The 20,154-nt window shown below is 43.8% G+C and overlaps 1 long non-coding RNA gene across 2 annotated transcripts in view; it reads left to right on the plus strand.

Annotated features, from left to right (window-relative positions):
• LOC117346477 overlaps positions 1-20,154 on the plus strand; it is a 63,853-nt gene that overhangs the window by 503 nt on the left and 43,196 nt on the right. The window lies entirely within an intron of this gene.

Consider the following 20,154-nt stretch of genomic DNA (forward strand, 5'->3'; position numbering starts at 1 on the left):
AGGATGCACGGGGTCCATAGGGTCGCTGATTCCACAGCGCCAAAAGATGGGCGTTTAAAAAAGAAAAAAAAATAAAAAAAAACAAGGGATGCCTAAAATGAAGGCGGTCAAGGGCAGGGTCCGCAGTTAAAAGTGCAGCCCGTAGAGCAGGGGTGTCAAAGTCCCTCCTGGAGGGCCGCAATCCAGTCGGGTTTTCAGAATGTCCCCAATGAATATGCATGAGACCTATTAGCATACAATGAAAGCAGTGCATGCAAATAGATCTCATGCATCTTCATTGGGGAAGTCCTGAAAACCCGACTGGATTGCGGCCCTCGGGGACCAACTTTGACACCCCTGCCATAGAGCGCTGTTTACGGGACACTGGGTGTGATTGTCACCTCTGAGAGATTTTGGAGCTTCAGACTGATGCTTTTTACTGATGGGCGGAGATCTCGACATAAAACGATGCACCCGGAAAGGAAAGCTGTAGAGTGGGCCAACTTTTAAAAGGGGGGGGGTGCTGGCTGCGAATAAGCTTCGGCGCTTGGCAGATTATTTTGTTTTGGAAAAGAACCATTTCATCTGTACGGTGAAATTAGTTTCCTTCCTATTAGAAGCCCAACCAGATGAGTTGTGTGTGTGTGGGGGGGGGGGGTCCTCTGGCTCCTGCTCTAAAGGAGGGGGGGGGGGTTCCTCTGGCTCCTGCTCTAAATCCGATTTGTGGGAGATTAATCAATATTCTGGCTTCCCACAGTCACCAGAAGATGAGAACATTGCAGATAAAGGAAGGTGTTAACTGAGAACTCCCTTTGGGATAGGAACTAGGAAGCCCACGGGAAGGGGTAAAACACGGACCTGACGGACCTCGTGGATCTAAACCCGCACGTCCTTAAAAATCTGAGGTCTGTGCCACTTTTTTGGCTCTGACAAACCTTGATGACAATTTAGCGCTGACGGATCCATCTCAGCATAGGGAGGGAAAAGTATTAGGATCCGTCAGCGCTAAAATGTCACCGAGGTCTGTCGGAGACAGAGACTAAAAGTGGCGCAGCTGCTTTGCTGGCAATAATTGAATGTTTATAGAGCCCGGACGGTTGGGCCGGGTCCCCGCCACTGGTATGTTTTGCAGGAGAGATTTTCTGCAAAACTTCATTAAGGGGAATAGTTTTAGTCTCTGGCTCTGACAGACCTCGGTGACATTTTAGCGCTGATGGATCCTAATACTTTTCCCTCCCTAAGCTGAGCCGGATCCGTCAGCACTAAATTGTCACCGAGGTCTGTCAGAGCCAGAAACTAACTACAAGTGGCACGGACCTCAGATTTTTAAGGTCGTGCGGGTTTAGATCCGGGTGGTCCGTCAGGTCCATGTTTTACCCCCTCCCCGAAGCCCACTGTGATATCTCGGTTTGGGTTAGAAGAGGAACTTCCATTTTGGGTCCCGTACCATGGGGTGAAGAAGTTATACCTGCTCTGATAGCTTTGCCCCTCTGAACGTCTCTCCCCTCCCTTCCATTTTGATATTTCTCACATACTAATCTTCCATTTGTGAGTCGCACAAACCTATAAAGCAGGGGTAGGGAACTCCCGTCCTCGAGACCTGTATTCCAGTCGGGTTTTCAGGATTTCCCCAATGAATATGCATGAGATCTATTTGCATGCACTGCTTTCAATGCATATGCACTGGGGAAATCTTGAAAACCTGACTGGAATACGGCTCTCGAGGACCGGAGTTCCCTACCCCTGCATAAAGTGTGGAGCCCATTGATTGCATTTGTTACCTCACAGTAATGGTCATGTATTTCTCCTTTTCTTAGATTTCCTTACACATCCGGGGAAGGAAGTGTATTTTGAGGATTAAAATTACTTAATTATAATATTGTAGTCACATAATATGTTTTATTGTATTAATAATTGGGAGGAGGGTGGGAGAAAATGATTGTTTTATGTATTATTTGTGTAATTAATAGTGTGTTTTATGCATTATTTTATGTTTAATTCTTTGTATTGCACTGTCAAAGTTTGAAAATCAATAAAGATTTTTTTTTAAAACCAAAAAACCTATACGAGTTCAAGATGACAGATCAAAGAGGAAGAGGGAAATTAGAGAGGGGGGGCATGGAAGAAGTAAGGGGAGGGGCCTAGAAGTAGGGGGTGCAATACAGAAGCTGAAACAGTTAAATGTCAAAGAGGTGGGTCTTTAGGTTTTTCCTGAATGCAGTGTAGTTTGTCTCTTTCCTGATTGCTTCTGGGAGGTCATTCCAGGTTTTTCCACACAGATAGGTTATCATAGAGTGAAAAATTTGCTTGTAGTGAAGGTGTTTTGTGGATGGCAGGTTTACTTGAATTCTGTTAAGGATTCTTCTTGATGTCGACCAAACATACTGCATTTGGGCCTGAGAGAAGAACCTTTCCTGGATTCCTATAATAACTTTGGTTCATAGACAAATGTGCGCGGACAAATGCACGAAGACAAGTGAGCGCAAGACATCTGAGCGTAAGTCATCTGAGTGCAAGACCTCGCGCTTTTGTCTTGCGCGCATTTGACTTGCCACCAATAACTTTTCTGTCCCGTAGAGGTCATGCTAATAATGCACTTAGACACAGATTAGCAGATGGACCTGTGGAGGTCATTCAAGGCTGGCAATAGGGGCCTGTGGGTGCATAAGGTTAGAACTGGTCTTTGAGTTGTTTTGGGCTCTTAGGCCCAGAAGTAGACTCTGCTTAGTAGAACGCTTGGGAAGTACCGAGGCCGGTCCGATGTGCTTCTCTATATATGATCCACCCCGGACTTCTCCCTGGTTTCTCCTTGGCAGTCGCTGAACTGTCGTGACATCTGACCTCTGCCATCCCTCGTGGAGGAATGGGTGGGGGCCGGGAGAAGAGACAGATGGAGATGGGCTAGAATGTGAGTGGAGGGTGCGGCGAAGGGCATGAGATGAAAGGAGGGAGGGATGCATTGAAGGGACATTGAAGCTAGTTTCTTCCTCCTCCTTTGAACTCAGTAGTCAGCAGCTTCTACTGGGAAGCCAGTGTGACAAGACAGGCATGGATTAGACCGGGCAGCCTACACAGTACATGTGCAAAGGAATGAGAGCTGGGGTTTGGTAGTTTATTGGGTACTCAATTTTGTGTTCTAAAGCCTAAACGTGATCAATTGTGTTTCCTTTCTATGTGAATTTTAGGTCTGCTGCTTGCTTGCTTTCTTTCTCGACACGAAGTATATAACGGGGACATACCAGAAATTAGCAATTCTGATAGGGGAAGGGGCTAAATGCGGACCTCACGGATCTTAACTGCACGTCCTTAAAAATCTGAGGTCCGTGCCACTTTTAGTCTCCGTATAGGTTATGGCTCTGACAGACCTCTATGACAATTTAGCTCCGACGGATCCTAATGCTTTTCCCTCCCAATGCTGAGACTGAAAGTGGCAAAACTTTTGCCCCGAGGTCTGTGCCACTTTTAGTTTCAGCATAGGGAGGGAAAAGCATTAGCATCCATCAGAGCTAAATTGTCATAGAGGTCTGTCAGAACCATAACCTATGCTGAGACTAAAAGTGGCCGGGAGGGGGGTATGTTTAAGAGATATAGATAGGTTGTTTACAGGTAATTTTATGAATTGTTGGTCAATTGGAAAATGGGTGAGGGAAAATGAAGTCTTGTCATTATTTCTATCAAGTTTATTGTGCTATTATGTAAATGTATCATCTCTTGTGCACAATTGTAGTTTTAAAAATGAATAAAGAATTTTTTAAAAAATGGCAAGGACCTCAGATTTTTAAGGACGTGCAGTTAATCCGTGAGATCCGCGTTTTACCCCTTCCCCTTCCCAGACTGAACAAATCGGAGTTGGGGGTCCGGGCCGTTTTACTTTAGATGGGAGTCTAAAGCAGCACGGACCCGAAATAAATTAAGCCAGCAGCGAGCCTGATTTCTATTCCATCGTTTATTTGACCTAGATTCTGAAGGAATCCTTTCTAAAGGGAAAAATGTATTTCTAGCCTTGCTGTGACCTTTGTCCTTTGATATGGAGCCTGGAGGGCCCTTATAACTGCATTTTTTTTTTTAAGGGAACTGAAAGCCCCTGGAATTATTTAGAGGTATGTTATACTTCTGATCTTCGAGAAGGGTTTACTGGAGAGCTGGGGATTATAAAGTGTGAGTTTAGCGGCTGTTTGCGTTGTGGGAGGAGTCAAATATGTCGACTCACGGCCGTTCCACGCGAAGGGATCTGTTCTCTGCTACGCTTTGCGCGAGTGCGTCCGGATCTTGGCGCAGTTGTACGTTTATATGGATGCAACAGATTTCGGACGGAAATGCCGTAAATCTGCTATCAGAGCTACAGTTTTGCTCTTTTCACTTAAGTTTTGGAATTTCCATTTGTGTTGAAGCACCTCCTTAAGTTACTGGATACAACCTCCATCTATTTACGACCGCCTTATAAAGTAGATCCCTATTTTATTAAAAGGGTGTTCAGAAAAGCATGTTATGCACAGACATGATACAAAGCTTCTACCAGACGCACTTCATTTTAGTGTTGTCCAGTAGCATCCCTGGGAGAATATAGTAAGACAAATTTAGTTTAAAGTGTTGCACTAATGGGTGCATTACCCTCGATTTGATATTTGTAGCATTAAACAATACTGTTATTAGTCTTTCCAAATAAAAGAAAATGAATGAATGGCTTTTACTGAAGGTCATTATTAGTAGGAGAATGATTACTAGTTCTTGAAATGCTGCTACCTGTAATGTCTCAATTCGCAGGAAAGACACGAGTTGTTGTTTTGGGGTTTTTGTGTTTTTTTTAATTCCTAAACTGTGCCATATGCAACTTGTTTTGGGTGTAACCTGTTTCCTTACGGTGCAAAAGAAAAAGCTGCTAAAAAGTGGGTAACTGCACAGTCTTGGAAAAACCTGGAAAGTTAGATTTTTTTTTTTAGCTCTAGCGTCGGGGCTTCTGCACTGCAACCAGTCCTTCCAGAAACCCAGTTACCTCCCTATTCGACCACTCCCTGGCTTACACTGAACTATACACAGTGCTAAAATGGGTGAAATTATTGGCAGTCTCCTTTGTAGGCTGTGCTACATTTCCGTGTTTTACAGTACTGCTCTAAATGGACTATATATTTCAGTTTGTACAGAATGTTTGCACACCTAATTAATCTTAAGCAATCTTGTTAGAAGGAGGGGGGGGGTAAATCCTTTCTATCAGTAAGAGTCTGCTTTGTTTCATGTAGGTAAAGAGCATAACATACTGGGGCATGCAGGACTTATAATATAAATGAAAATCTGTTGTGTTTTTTTTTTATTGTGGGTGGTTGGAATGTGTGTGTTTAGTCTGATTTTCCCTCTGAGAGCTATGAAATGCTATTCCAAGATCTAAAAAACAGAAATATTGTGATGATTGGAAAGGCTGTGATGGAAAGGCCAGTCAAAACTGAAAGCATTATTTCACGAACCAGACAGCTTTCTTAGTGAAATGGCATACGTTTACAGCTAGAATGACATTTTGGCAGAAATATCAGCTCATATTTATTAAATTCTACTATGATAATAACTCCCTTTTTGTGTATTTGATATTTCCATATTTGCACCTTCTTGCTCTAATGAGATTTTTATGTGGAAGTCTGCTGAAATAGTCTGTCTTGGAGCATTTCATTTGTACAATGCACCAGAGGGGTGTTGCTAAAAAAATTCATTATTGAAGTTATATACATGTTTAATATTGCATTTTCTGTTCTACAAAAAATACTTTAGTATTTATTTATTTATAGTATTTATATAGCACTAATAGTCTAAGTGGTTTACATTCAGGTACTCAAGTGTTTTTCCCAATCTGTCCTGGGGGGCTCACAATCTATCTAATGTACCTGGGGCAATGGGGGGATTAAGGCCCAAATTCTGTAACCAGCGGCTAAAGTTAGGCACTTATTTCGGAGGCGCCAACTAGAGAGATGCCTGTCTAAATCGAATAACAAGCGCAATAAAGCTTTTGTAATCAGCACTGATTGAAACATAGGCGCCTATCAAGAAAGCACAATTGTGTAACAAGGCGCCTCTAAAAATTTAGGTGGCCTTCAAAAAAAAATAGGCACCATGTATGTTAGGCATGGGCGTGGCTATGTGTTAGGCGCCTTCTTACAGAATCAATGTTCTTAAGTTGTGCCTAGAACTGGCCTATTTATTGGGCACCTCCAAAATAGGTGCCGCTCAGCGTGATTCACTAAACGGCACCCAATTGTGCTTGAATCGCGCTGAATGGTGCCTATATTGGCGCCTACTTTTTGGCCGCTTCTTATAGAATTTGCCCCTAAGTGACTTGTCACAAGGAGCAGCTTGGGTTTGAACCCACAACCTCAGGGTGCTGAGACTGTAGCTCTAAACACTGCGATGCCCCTGCTAATGGAAGTGAAATAGGAAGTAGAGGCTCATACTCTTGCCAGGTCCAGTGTAGGCAAATGTTGTGGAGGTGTCTCCAGTGGGCATGGTTGGTATACTTCAGCCCTTATATTCCTGTCCTGGAGGCACACCTAACCAGTTAGGTTTTCAGGACCATCCTATACAATATGCATGAGAGAGTATACTAGTGCTGCCCGATTCAGGAAAAAAAATTTCGATTTGATTCAATTCAGCCTATTGAATTGGTTTTTCGATTCAATTCGATTTTCCTGCCCAATTGGGTGTTTTTTTTCAAACATCCTGGTGGGTTTATTTTATAGCCTCTTCACCCCCGTTGCCTTCTCCTAACCACACTGGCACTGTGGTGTAAACAAAATAAACAAACAAAACAGACTTTTCCTCTCTATGTTAAATCCTAGCTCATGTTTGCAGTCTATCACCAGCTCTGGCAGCATACACGTTTCAAATCTGACATATTGTAATCACAAAACAGAAAATAAAATTAGTTTTTCTACCTTATGTTGTCTGGTCATTATTCAAATCTTGTTGGTCCCAGGTTCTGGTTGTCTTCGGATAACTTGCTTGCCAGGGTCTCCTTCTTTCTTCTTTCTCCGTGCTAACCATCCATCTGCCATCTTTGTCCTCCCCTTCCGTTTCCCTTTCTTCCCCCGGAGGTTTGGCATCTTTCTTTTTTTTTTGTCTTCATCCACAGATCCACCTTTTCTTAACTACCCTTTCATCCAGCATCTCTCCCTCCTTCCCCACCTCCCCAGGGTCCACCATCTCTCCCTTTCTTTTCCCAACTACCCTCCTATCCAGTATCTCTATCCCCCCTCCACACCATTCCTTGTGTCCAACTTCTCTCCCTTTCTGTTCCTTCCCTCCCTAAATCCCATTGTCCATCATCTCTCTCCCTCTCCTCTATTTTTAGATCCATTATTTCTTCCCCCCCCAAAGTCCGGCATATGCATGTCTCTTTGAACCCCCCCTTCCCTCCCTCCCTCCCTCCCTCCATGTACATCTACACCAGGACCTCCCCTCCCCTGAAGGTCTGTTCCCCCCTGAAGGCCTGTACCTCCCCCTGAAGACCTGTCCCCCCATCCCTGATGGCCTGTCCCCCCCCTTAAAGGCCTATGCCACCATCCCTGGCCTGTCCCCGCTTTGAAGGCCTGTCCCCGCTTTGAAGGCCTGTCCTCCCCTTGAAGGTCTGTCCCCCCTTAAAGGCCTGTCCCCCCTTTAATTCCAGCTCTTCAATTTCTGCTTTAAGATGTCTCAGTCTTTCTATGACCTCCTTAGTATTACAACCAGCACCTACACCTTTCCATTGGACACCTTTTTTAGACTTTTTTTCAATTAATTCAATTCCTTGCAAAACATTGGTGATGTCCTAAATCCTCCTTTTTTGTCTCACTGCAAGAGTATCAGCAGCCGCCTTCAGGTCCAGCACGCTGTTCTTGGCTTCCTGCAACAGAGACACAAACTTAGTGGTGAGCAGCCCCAAGCTTTTTTCGTGGCGGCTGGAGCTCACCGCTTCCGCCAACGGCCCCTCCTGTATCGCTCGCAGGCAGGGCCGGATTTAGATGAAAAGAGGCCCTAGGCTATTCCACTTATGAGGCCCTTTCACCTCCCATTTTTAAGTTTTTAAATTACATGAGAGATAATAAAATACATCATTACTGTGATATATATCAATATGTTAAATGAAACATGTTGTTATTGGTACTAACCTTTATAAAAATTGTGACACGGATCTTGTTAGCCTATAGGAAAATCCAGCCCTGCTCGCGGGTCTGTAGCAAGTGGGCTCCCGGTGGCACACGAGAAACCACGGAAAAGTCGCCAATAAGCAGATCGCGGTTTTAGCGTCTTTGCAAACTGCTTTTAGTTGTTTCCTCTGCTGCGGTCCCACCCCTCCTCTGACGTCAAAGGCAGGATCGCAGCGGAGGAAACAGCTAAAAGCAGTTTGCAAAGACGCTATAACCGGGATCTTCTGTGCAGGCTGCAACTAGAAGTTAAATGGTGCGGGGAGGCCAGGGGGGAAGCCGGGGGGAGGGGGAACTGGACAGTAGCACAGCAGCACTTCCCGACTGACCTTCCTTCCTCGCCCTCTAAAGCAGGTGCGGCAGGGACCGGCCAGCGAGAGCAGCGCTGCCGCTCCTGCTTTAGGGGGCGAGGGTGGAGGGTCCGAATCGGGAAGCCGATTTTTTTATTTTATTTTAAATCGATTCGCCCGAAGTGAATCGGTGAACCGATTCGAATCGGGCAGCACTAGAATATACATATAAAGTACTGGGATCGTCAATATATGCATATCTATCTCACAGATATTCATAGCGGCATTCTAGAAAGCACAATGGGCCAGGTATCCTTTCAGGACAAGGTTGGAAAACACTGAGGGGCGGGTTCTCAAAACTTAAATCTGCTTGCTAAACCGGTTCAGCTGGTTTAGCATGTATGTATTTTAGCGGCGGATGATTAAAATGGCTTACCAGAGGTCTTTTCTGAGTTTTCTAGCAGTCTCTGATATAGCCGTGCAAATGCAGTATAACAAATTCATTAATATGAAAATGATCACTCCAAACGATTCTCTATAATCGCCGACTGATTCTCTAACCTCATTGTGCCACATTTGTGGTCAAAATTTGCCGACAGGTCTAAGCTGCTTTTGCCTTACTTTCTGATCAGTGCTTGAGTGCTGATTGGCTCAGGCACTGACAGGAAAGTAAGGTATGACAGCTTAGACCAGAAATGGGCAACTCTTGTCCTCAAGGACTGGAATCCAATCGGGTTTTCAGGATTTCCCCGATGAATATGCATGAGATCTATTTGCATGCAGTTCTTTCAATGCATATTCATTGGGGAAATCCTGAAAACCCAATTGGATTCCAGCCCTCGAGGACCAGAGTTGCCCATGTCTGGCTTAGATCCTCCCCCTACCCATGCAAATTAAAATAATAATAAAATTGAAGATCGGCAGGACAGATTCCCACTCTCTCCTGCCATGTCACACAATCACCCAACACTACTAACCCTTCCTCACAGTGAAAGAGATGCACACTCCCTCCTGCCATCAAGCAACGCTGCCCCTCCCCCAACATCCCCGGCAGTAGGAGAGATGCCCACTCCCTCCCACCACCACACAAGCCCCCCAACACACCCCCGTGCCACTGATGACTCCTGCCCCCTCCCCCTTACCGTACTTACAATGGCTGGCCGGAGGGATGCCTACTCCTTCTCGCTAGCAGGCCCGCGCCTCTTCAAAATGGTGGGCCTTCCCCTCCCTGTTGCATCCTGGGATGCATAGAGAGGGGCCTGAGGCTCTGATTGACCCAGGTTGTTTAACGCCTCCCCTATGTGAGGGGCCTTAGACGTATGGGTAAGAGTCTTAAGCCCCTCCCAGGATGCACCAGAGAGGAGCTTAAGGCTCTGATTGTACCTTCGCTTCATAAGACGCACCAAGATTTCCACCCACTTTTGGGTGGAAAAAAAGCGCATCTTATGGAGCGAAAATTACGGTAATTAAAATTGTGTTCAAAATATATTGATATTCCATATTATGTTAATATTAATATTATTCACAACTTTATTTAATACTGAATCGTAATTGTATACTTTGTGGTATTTCTTTGTACTTGTGTTGCCTCGATCAACAGTGTCAATTCACGACATTGAAGGTAGCTCTGGCACTGTGACAATTGACGAAGGGTCAGATATCAGGTACTATGGCAGAAGCTTTAACAATTGTTTTGCCAAAGCCAAACAGAGATCCCATGTTGGTTTCAAACTACAGGCCTATTCATTAATTAATGTGGATGGTAAAATTCTGGCGAAATTATTGGCTCAAAGATTGGCCAAGGCTCCTCTCCCTTATATGATTGGTATGCACCAAATGGCTTTTGTTGCTCAAAGACATTCTGCAAATAATACCAGATTGACATTTCATATGCTAAATTTAGCAAAAACAATGGATGATCTGGCCTTCTCTGTTTCTTTGGATGCAGAGAAGGCCTTTGATCGTGTAGAATGGACTTTTATGTACCAAGCAATGGAATGATTTGGAATAGGTTCCGGATTTATTCAAATGATTCAAACTTTGTATAGTTCCCCCTCAGCTAGATTATATATTAATAATACATTTTCAGAGCGTTTTTGTCTGCGGAGGGGAGTGAGACAAGGATCTCGCCTATCTCCTTTGCTTTTTGATATTGTTTTGGAACCCTTGTTATTGGCCATTCAGCAGGAAAAGGAGGTATAGGGAATTCTATATGCAAGACGGGACTATAAAGTTTCGGCCTATGCAGATGATATTTTGCTTCATTTGAGGAGTCCTGAATCAAGCATTCCTCATTTACTGGAATTGATTGATCGATTTGGCAAATTTTCTGGTTATAAAATAAATTGGAGCAAATCAGAGGTTCTTCCATTGAATGTATATTATGTAAAAGGTTTATTTGATCTATTCTCATTCCTTTGGAAGGAAGAGGGAATAAAATATCTGTGTATAATGATTAAAAAAACATTGGAAGACACAATGACAGTAAATGAAAAGTCTTTATTGTTGAAAGTTAAAGAAATGTGTGAGCATTGGAACCCATTACATCTTTCTTGGTGGGGGAGAGTCCAAACCATCAAAATGAGATTTTGCCTGTAGTTTGCTACCAAATGAGTATGTTGCCAGTTTATTTCCAAAGGTTCTTTTATTTAAAAAAAAAAAACAACTAAATGGGATTCTTACAAAATCCTTTGGCTTGGTAAAACTTCTAGAATTGCCTTAGTATCTTTGCAAAAATCACAGTCGGCGGGTGGGGTAAATTTTCCAAATTCGGGAGGCGTGTCGAGGGCGGGAGTTGGGCGGGACGTGGGCCGGCTTAGACAGTCGTACAGCATGTATAACCAAAAGTTTTACAACAGAGCCTAGACGGAACTTGGACGTTGTGACTAAGACCATGTAAAACATGGTCTAAGTCAGAAAAACCTACCTAAAGTCATCAGATAAGCACTTCAAACACATAAAACAGACCCCCACACACTACCCCAGTGATTACCAGCCTCCCACCCCCATAAAAATTTTAATCATAACTTTAAAATTCAGCCTCCAGACCATCATCACCTGGCCACCTGGCATAGGAAAGCCTAGTTGTACAGCCCAGAGGCAGCTTAAGTCGTCTTGCGGGTGGGTTTGAGACTTATGGAGAGCAGGACCCATGCTCATAAGCACCTGTAATCATTGCATTGATACTTAAACATGTGCACTCCCCTATACACCCCCAAAACTCTTTTGTACTGGCATATAAGTGGCTCCTGCAGCCATAAGGGCTATTGGGGTGGTAGATAAGTGGGTCTAGGGCAGCGATGGCGAACCTGTGGCACGCGAAGGCCTTGCAGCTGGCACGCGCAGGGTCGCCATTAGGGCAGTACTACCAGGGGGTGCACAGGAGAGAGAGCTGAACGGGGACAATGGGGGACCCGCGGGGTTAAATATAACTCGAGCCGCGAGGCTCGTCTTCTACTCCGACTGCCCTGCCGCTCACACAGCCGATCGGAAATCTTCCCCGACGTCAGCGCTGACGTCGGAGGGAGGGCTTAAGCAAAGCCCGCCCCCCGACGTCAGCGCTGAAGTCGGGGAAGATTTCCGATCGGCTATGTGAGCGCGGCGGGACAGGCAGGAAATAGAAGACAAGCCTACGCAGCTCGAGCTACATTTTGCTGAGAAAGTTGCTAAGATGGGCTGGGAGACAAACGGGGAACACAAAAGGGGGAGGGAGTGCGTTTTGGACACAAGGCATGGACTTGGGAGAGAGGAAGGGAGGGAAAGAGATGCTGAGGTGGGGGAGGGAATGGGTTTTTGGACACAGAAAGCATGAACTTGGGAGAGAGGAAAGGAGGGAAAGAGATGCTGAGGTGGGGGAGGGAATGGGTTTTTGCACACAGAAGGCATGGACTTGGGAGAGAGGAAGGGAGGGAAATAGATGCTGAGGTGGGGGAGGGAATGGGTTTTTGGACACAAGGCATGGACTTGGGAGAGAGGAAGGGAGGGAAATAGATGCTGAAGTGGGGGAGGGAATGGGTTTTTGGACACAGAAGGCATGGACTTGGGAGAGAGGAAGGGAGGGAAAGAGATGCTGAGGTGGGGGAGGGAATGTGTTTTTGGACACAGAAGGCAAGGACTTGGGAGAGAGGAAGGGAGGGAAAGAGATGGTTGTGTACACGGGGAATAGAAGAAAGGAGAATTTTTGGTCATAGGGAGGGAGTGAGGTACAGACAGTGGCATACCAAGGTGGGGGTGGGGGCGGTCTGCCCCGGTTTTACGCCCCAAGGGGGTGCACAGCTGGCCACCCTCCAGTGTTCTCCCTAGGCTGGCAAACTGCGTCTCTTTAGCCACTTGAGTGCCACCGCCGCCATTGGGAACAGGCCGGTGCCAAGTTCTCCCTGCATTTCCCTGTGGGGCCGACCAACTCTCGCCACCCGCGTCAATTCTGATGTCTGAGAGGACGTTCTGGGCCAGCCAATCACTGCCTGGCTGGCCCAGAACGTCCTCTCCGATGTTAGAATTGACGTCGAGTGGCGAGAGTTGGTCGGCCCCGTGGGGAAGAGAAGCAGGGCGAACTCGGCGCCAGCCTGTTCCCGATAGCGGCAGTGGCAGCCTATTCCCCAGTGGTGGTGGCAGCATTTTCCCAATGGTGGTGGCATAGGGGAGGGCAAGGAGAAAGAAAGAAAGGGGGGGACAGGGAGCCAAAAAAAAAAAAGAAAGAGGGCTGGGTGAAACAAAGAAAAATGGGGCACGGAGAGAGAGAAAGACAGACATACAGAATGAAAGGGGGTATGGAGAGAGAGAAAAAGAAAGAAGGGGGCAGGGTGAAACAAAGAAAATGTTTGGGGAGGGAATGAGGTCTGGAGGAGAGAAAGCATACAGGAGGCTGAAAAAAGGGAAGAAATATTGGATGCACAGTCAGAAGAATAAAGTGCAACCAGAGACTGATGAAATTACCAAAGGTAGGAAAATGATTTTATTTTCAATTTAGTGATCAAAATGTGTCCGTTTTGAGAATTTATATATGCTGTCTATATTTTGCACTATGGCCCCCTTTTACTAAACCGCAATAGCGTTTTTTAGCGCAGGGAGCCTATGAGCTTCAAGAGCAGCGTGGGGCATTCAGCGCAGGTCCCTGCGCAAAAAACCGCTATTGCGGTTTAATAAAAAGGGAGGGGGAATATTTGTCTATTTTTGTATAGTTGTTACTGAGGTGACATTGCATAAAGTCATCTGCCTTGACCTCTTTGAAAACCCGCGGAATATAAATGATAATTAACATTTTCTCTGAGTACAGCGTGCTTTGTGTTTTTAAAATTTTATTGTTGGTAGATCATTTTGACTTGGCCACAAAGGTAAGGGGGAGGGAGGGGAGCTGCTGAAAGAGTCTACCTTGACGTGGTTGCAGGCTTACAAATCTTTTGGTCAAAGAGTGCGGCGACAGAGAAAAGTATGTGTGTATTCGGCCCATGAATGAAATCATTAAAACATTATAAATTGCCAATAAATTGAAATGAAAACCAAAGGATTGTGAATCAAATTGATTCTCTGACAATACAAAGATTCCAACCTTTAAAAATGATGTTACATAGTTCAGGCAACTTTATAAAGAGTTTTTAGATACTAAAATCTTGTTATTAAGGTTTAATTGACGTGCTGGCACTTTGAGGAAATTCTTTGGTTTTGTGCGGCAGTTTGGGCACTCGGGCTCAAAAAGGTTAGCCATCACTGGTCTAGGGGATTCTGGAGGTGGTTTGGGGGGGCTCACCGTAACCTATAAGGGAGCTGTAGGGGGGAGAAGACATGGCACCCTTTTTGTGAAGTTCACATCAGTGCCCTGTAAGGTACCCCACTATTTAGGTGGCATGTCTGGGTGTGCAGTCCATCACTTTGCAGACCCCTCCTATGTCCAGCAGGGCTTATTCTAGGCGTTTTGGACTTGGACGGAAAGTTGGATGAAAATGTGGTATAAAGTTAGATGATTTAGTGGCTTGGACGATCAGATCGGCAGGACGTATAATTAAATGATTTTCGAAAAAAAAAAAAGTATCTTAAGCTGCTTTTTCTTTGGACGACTTGCAAGATGGACGTAAATGGACTTAGACGTCCCTTTCAATTATGCCCCTCTATATATACACTTGTATATTATCAAATAATATTATCATTCTTCCAAACATTTTATATTATAAACCATAATCCCCCATTATCACTCTCCTCTCCATTTTCCCTCTCCCTCCATCCCCTTTCCCACACCCTTCAACCCAATCCATTTTTTCCCCTCCATCCCATTCCCCAAACCCTCCAACCCATTCTCCCTAACCCTCCCAGGATGAAAGGTGACAAAAACAAACACATTTTGGAATGCAATTAAGAAAACCATAGCTTCAATGTAAATCATTAAGAATTAAACTTCTTGCTTTAGGTGAAAGTTTTTGAACATATGGATCCCAAGTTTTCATTAAAAAAAACAAGTACATCTAGGAGATCTACGAACCTCCCAAACTTCAAATAGCATTAAACGATGTAATTGATTCCTCCAATGCCAAAAACTAGGAGGCTCTGTCTGTAACCAGTACTGCATAATACATTTATGACCTATCATAACATGCTTTCTGAAACAAAAGACATCTCCCTTGACCAAATACCCCACAAGCCGCTGCCTTACCAAAAAGAACTCCCCTTGGAGATCCCACAACAGGACTATCCCATAATGAACCTAAGTATAATAGGATGGCAGACCAGAAAGACTTAATTAATGGTCATTGCCAGAAAGTATGGGTCAGTGTGTTAAGATCTTTATCACATTTGATACACATTGGAGAACTTACCAATCTCGCATGAAAAGCTTGTACTTGTGAGACATAGGCCCTATGTATCATTCTATATGTACATTCCCTCCATAAAAAACCTGTAATAATTTTAGGTAATCTATAATTGCTTGACTAAATTGAAGAAGCGATATCTGAGTCCCTAATTCCTCATTCCAATTTAGTAAAAAATTTTCATATGTGCGATTTGGAAGTAAATTCCACCACCACTTATGTAATAAAGATACTGAAATTGGCAAGTCCTCGCATTGATTGAAAAATGTAATAATTCTATCACAAACTCCATGTGAAATACCCAATCTCTGTAATTTATTCAGATAACTCACCAATTGCATATAACCATATAGAGACCCAGGACCACCTCCTACTGTTAAAGAAAGGTCCGGTTGCTTTTTACCCATACATCCTGGGGGGGAGGAGGGGGGTGCGGGAGGGGGGTATATCTTTGTTTTGGTATTATTCCTGATGGTAATGATGGATGGGGGAGGGAATTTTTATCTTTTGTATAGATACTGATTGATTATAAGTGTTTGCTTGATTATTATTATTTGTATACAAATTGTATTGCACTTTTTGTTGCCATTAAAAACTAAAGAAAGTAAAAAAAAAAAAAAAAAGAAAGGTCAGGATAACTCCTTATTTTCCCTGTTTCATCAAATACCTGTGCTAAATGATTAACACCCTTTGACCCTCAATTTCTAAAAATTCCAGATGTCATACCTCATGACTGCCACACGACTAAAGGCCAAATGCTGCACTGTACGTGGATGAACTACCCAACAGGCAATGTACAAGAACATATGTTGCATTTCGCTAGCTCCGTTCCGGTTATCCCATAATTTAACAATTGCCTTTAATTTTTGATTCATCCTCGTATATAAAAGACATGCCTTTTTTTGTAGGCTGCTCCTGGTTTTCTTGAAGGAAGAGGGTAGGATGTCAGAGCAGAATGATTATGTAACAATGTTGATGTATTGTTTTTTATGCTTGATTTTATAGCAGTTTTGTATATGTTGGAATCCACTTAGGATATAGGCGGAATATAAGTGCAATAAATAAAATAAATCCCTTAACTTGGTTATTTTAATGTGTGCTTATTGATAGACAAAGTCAATTTATAGAGGAGTCAGATGCAGTGTGCAAAGTCTCAAGACCACCAGGCATACATTTGAGTGGACACGTATTGCCAGTATGCTCCATTGTCTAGTTGACCCCACAGGGACGATAGACAAAGTCAATTTATAGAGAAGTCAGATGCAGTGTGCAAAGTCTCAAGACCACCAGGCAGACATTTGAGTGGACACGTATTGCCAGTATGCTCCATTGTCTAGTTGACCCCACAGGGACGATAGACAAAGTCAATTTATAGAGGAGTCGGATGCAGTGTGCAAAGTCTCAGTGCCATTTGTTGATTATACTGCATACTGGTCAGAGCCTATCTGAAATGGGTTTAGCGGTGACCATAACAATAATGTAGCCTTTAGAGTCTCTGTTAAGGTGCTTATATAAAAAGTGTTTAGTCTAGATTAGTATTTTATGTTGCATTTCAGAGCATAAGATCAGATCAGATTAGGGCACAGATAGCAGTTGAGGAAAGTCTTTGTTTAGTGTTTAATTCCCACCCACCCTTACCAGTTCCTATCCATTCCTGACTTGATCTCTGATTTATAGGCCCTTGAACCAGTTAATAGGCTAAAAAAGTAATAAACTAATCTCAAGAAATAGTCTAAGAAACCCTGGGAGTGTAACCTACGAATTATAACATTATAAAATAATAATAAAAATTACCATAGCCTAACATAATATTAGCAATTTTAGGGGACTTTAGTGTACATTTTCCAACTCCTGTAGCAACTTAACAAAGAAATCACCAATATTAATATGCAGACTGCAGTCCAGCAGCAAGATAGGGGCTATCTAGTCTTTTGCACTGAGTGTCACATGTTCAATTATCTCCCAGTTCTTGAGAGGTCTTATGTATGTGCTCGGTGCAAAGAGCTCCTAGCACTCAGGGAATGGGTCCAATCTCTTGAGGCTAAAGTAGAAGATTTGGAGGAGCAGAGGGAGATAGAGAGAGATACATAAAGAAAACCAATAGGAACATTGTAGAAAAATTCCACCTCAAGTCTGGCAGCCACACTGTTGCCTTAGAGGAGGGAGGTCTTCTTAAATGAGAGCATCACCCTGGTGAAGTAGGAAGCAATCCTGTAGCCAGAACCTGCCCAACAGGAGAAGAAATGTCCTCTCACACCGAGGATATGTCTCCAGGGGTTTCTGCCCAGTAGGAAAGGGTTAGGATGGCCGTTATATAAGAGGGCTCTGTTTAATCCTAGAGAGGAATTGCTGGGATATCAGGACCATAATCAACAAGATGGAATTTTACCATTTGTCTCTCGATATACTCACATGTCTAGGAGGATTCAGTGGATTATAAGACAACATGCTCCATTGTTGAATTTGAATTAATGTCTGGCAAATGCCAGCCTGTTATTTGCCTATGAAAAGAATAGGAACCTGTCAGATATTCTATGCTCGAACGTTCTGAGAACTGAAGTTTCACCTATAAAACCTACTGGGGGTCATTTTAAATGTGGAAGGCGTATAATGTGCCCAATTATTATGGAGATACAGGAATTTATTCATCCCATAACACAATGCAGATATACATTGAGGAGTAATGCCACCTGTCAATTGGAAGGCGTTATCTATGTGATTCAATGCCTGTGTGCATTATTGTATGTAGGACAGACCTCCCAGATTTTGAAGAAGAGATTGTTGGAACATCGTTCATGCATCAATACACGTAGAATGGAAGAGCCTTTAGTTTCTCACTATTTAACAAGCCATTATAATTTTTCTGAGTTACAATGTGCTTTGGAGCAATGTAAAAGATCTGTCAGGCAAGGAGACTGGAGTCGTTATCTTAGACAGTGAGAGCAACATTGGATTCATTGAACCGTAGGGGTTGAAGCCCGCATGGTCAGCATTTTTGAGCACATTCAAGGTTTGGATAATTTCCTGAAAGAAAAGTCCATAAGCCATTATAGAGACGGCTTGGGGAAATCCACTGCTTAAGGTTAAGGAGCATAAAATCTGTTTTACTATTTGGGATTGAGCTAGGTGCTTGGGTTGGCCACTGTTGGAAAGAGGAAGCTGGGCTTGATGGACCTTCGTCTGTCCCAGTATGGCAATTCTTATGTTCTTATGCCAAGAAAATCTTTGCTGGAACTTCAAATATACCACCAGGTTTGACACTACTGTTGAACTGTAGCTACATTGTCCAAGTCTGAGAAGCTGCATGCTTGCAAGCTAAGGCATATGTCATCTGCGGAAATTAATTTTCTGTACTGGGTAACTAGGAGATTGTTGGTATATAAATTGAAAAATGCTGGAGAGAGCACTGATCCTTGAGACAATCAATTCTTCTGAGGTTTTCAAGCACTCACGTTGTTATCAAAATGAACCCTAAATTGACAGTTGCTAATTAAGTTCCACTGCTTTGACAAGCCAAGCAGGGAGAGTTTCAGTCAGCTTTATCAATAGACCAGTGTGCCAGATGGTGTCATAAGCTGCTGTGAATTTTGCGATTTACTGTATATGGAATCCATTTTCAACATAAATGTTGAGGCCAGCCCTTGATCACCAGTGCTGAGTATTGATATCAAACTGTAGCTAGATACAACTGCAAAACCCTTTCTTGGTGTTAGTAGTGCCATGGCTTCTAGTTCTGTCAAATCTTCAGAAAGGCTTTCTCATTTAGAATTTTTGTGATAAGGGAGTATAGCCATGCTCTAGCCCTTGACAGAAGGGCTACGAGGTAGAATAACATTATTCGCCGATGATGCCAAACTGAGCAATGTAGTGAGCAAAAGCACAACAGACAAAAAAGCAATGGCAGACAATATGGTGCATGACTTACTTCTGCTGGAGCACTGGTCTAGGTCCTGGCAACTCAGTTTCAATGCCAAAAAATGCAAAGTCATGCACCTGGGAAGCCAAAATCCATGCAAGATTTACACCCTAAATGGCGAGATCCCGACAAGAACTGAAGCAGAAAGAGACTTAGGGGTGATTGTCAGGGAAGACATGAAGTCTGCAAACCAAGTGGAGCAAGCTTCATCCAAAGCAAGGCAAATCATAGGTTGCATACGCAGGAGCTTCGTCAGCCGTAAACCTGAAGTCATTATGTCACTGTATAGGTCCATGGTGAGACCGCACCTAGAGTACTGTGTGCAATTCTGGAGGCCGCATTACCGCAAGGATGTGCTGAGACTGGAATCGGTCCAGAGAATGGTCACCAGGATGGTCTCGGGACTCAAGGAGCTCCCGTACGAGGAACGGTTAGGGAAATTGCAGCTCTACTCACTCAAGGAACGTCGAGATAGGGGAGATATGATCGAGACATTCAAGTATCTCACGGGCCGCATCGAGGTGGAAGAAGACATAATCTTCTTCTTCAAGGGTCCCGCGGCAACAAGGGGGCATTCGTGGAAAATCAGGGGCGGGAAACTGCACAGTGACACTAGGAAGTTCTTCTTCACTGAAAGGGTGGTTGATCGCTGGAATAGTCTTCCACTTCAGGTTATTGAGGCCAGCAGTGTGTCAGATTTTAAGGCCAGATGGGATAGACATGTGGGATCTATCCGCAAAGATAGATAGGGAGGGTCACTGGGGTGGGCAGACTTGATGGGCCGTGGCCCTTATCTGCCGTCTATTTCTATGTTTCTATGAATTTTGGGTATATGTTGTCATAACCTCCTGGCAGTGGTAGCTCTAAGGTGCTCAAGTATATTACCCCCATCAAGCTGGGTTTTTTTTGTAGAATCAAATAAGTTCATTATTTTGGTATATCTTTCTCTGCTAGTCATAGAATTGGCATTTCAGGGGCAATTTGGCTACATTCAAGAGATGTCTTGT

Source organism: Geotrypetes seraphini, chromosome 12 (genome assembly GCF_902459505.1).
Source record: "Geotrypetes seraphini chromosome 12, aGeoSer1.1, whole genome shotgun sequence".
NCBI classification, from domain to species: domain Eukaryota; kingdom Metazoa; phylum Chordata; class Amphibia; order Gymnophiona; family Dermophiidae; genus Geotrypetes; species Geotrypetes seraphini.